This window comes from Peromyscus leucopus, chromosome 1 (assembly GCF_004664715.2).
Source record: "Peromyscus leucopus breed LL Stock chromosome 1, UCI_PerLeu_2.1, whole genome shotgun sequence".
NCBI lineage: Eukaryota > Metazoa > Chordata > Mammalia > Rodentia > Cricetidae > Peromyscus > Peromyscus leucopus.
The window spans coordinates 164,185,144-164,186,496 of record NC_051063.1 but is presented as its reverse complement, the minus strand read 5'-3'; the positions used below and the strand labels follow the sequence as shown (position 1 = coordinate 164,186,496).

Here is a 1,353-nt window from a genome sequence, read left to right as displayed (position 1 = left end):
ATGCAAGGGAGAAGGCTGAGGAGAGCTGCTGGTGGAAAGGAGATAGTCCCCATCTTGCCCAGAGCTGGAAGAGTGTCTCCAGACACCGTGAGGCGCTTGCACAACACAAGCAATGAGAACTGTGGAGGGAAACCCTAAGGAGCTTTCTTGGAAAATCAGGAAAGACCCAGCCTGGTTCCATGCCTGCTTCTCTGCTGTGGGACAGGAAGCCACCGGATGCTCAACTGCCAGGGTAGTCTGTCTTATTACATCTCCAGGCACCCACTGCTGTGGGAGTTCTGTATGTCCTGTGGGAGCCCGTTCTTGGTTCCTTGTGGCTTTTTACAAGCGGGTCTGCATAGAGGTTATGATTAGGACCTGACGGTCCTGCCTGAGTCATGTGTTCTGCAATTGGTCGCACTTGGTGCTGGGGGGAATGGTCTTGTATGGCAAATGTTGTTGCTCTGATTGGTTAATAAATAAAACCTGATTGGCCGTGCTAGGCCAGGAAGTATTAGGGACTAACAGAGAGGGGAAAAGAAAAAAACAGGAAGGCAGGAGTCACTGCCAGCCACGCAGCCAGGACAAGCAGCATGAAAAGATGCCAGTAAGCCACGAGCCGCGTGGCAAGGTAATAGATTTGTGAGAAATGATTTAATTTTAAGCATTATGAGAACAGTTAGCAAGAAGCCTGCCCATGGCAAGCAGTTTCCTTTTACTTTCAGATGGCTGCTAATGGCGCTTAGAGAGGGTCCTCCAGCGAGGCAAAAGTGTCCCACAAGAAGCAACCCATCCCTTCTTTAGCTTCTCTGGCCACTAACAATGCATGCTGCTGTCCAAGCCACTTTATTTCTACAGGTTTAAAGAGAGCGCGCAAGTAAATAAGAGTCTCTGGGCACAGAAGTGCCAGGCCTCTGCGTAGAACCGTAGTCCTGACAGGAAGCACGCTGTTGATGTGAGGTCGAGCAGACTCTGGGGACTCAGGACAAAAATAGACATGTGTCGTATTACCCTTTTCCCCAGGTCTGAGTGGCGCTTACGGACATTGCACAGCTCCGAGACAGGAGACATTTGTCCGACTGTGGCAAAAGCAAGAAAAACTTCTAGCTATAAACCTTCACAGGATGGTCTCGTGGGATCTCAAAGATTGGGTGCCTCTCAGCACGAGAAGGCCAGGCGTCGCACAGATAGCCCACACGACGATACTTCGCTGAATGTGCATGGATCATGCAAAACATGGCCAATGCCACCCTCCATGAAGCGTTACAGATTTTACCTATCACACACACACAGCGCAATATATCTATATAGATGATAAATCAGGATCATGTTCCACTGATCGCCACTTGCGCATTCATCATTCATCCTCCTGTC

The 1,353-nt window shown here is 49.7% G+C and overlaps 1 protein-coding gene across 5 annotated transcripts in view; it reads right to left on the bottom strand.

Moving 5' to 3' along the window:
• Positions 1–1,353, bottom strand: part of Actn4 (actinin alpha 4) — a 78,442-nt gene that overhangs the window by 23,454 nt on the left and 53,635 nt on the right. The gene's annotated exons all lie outside the window — the stretch shown is intronic.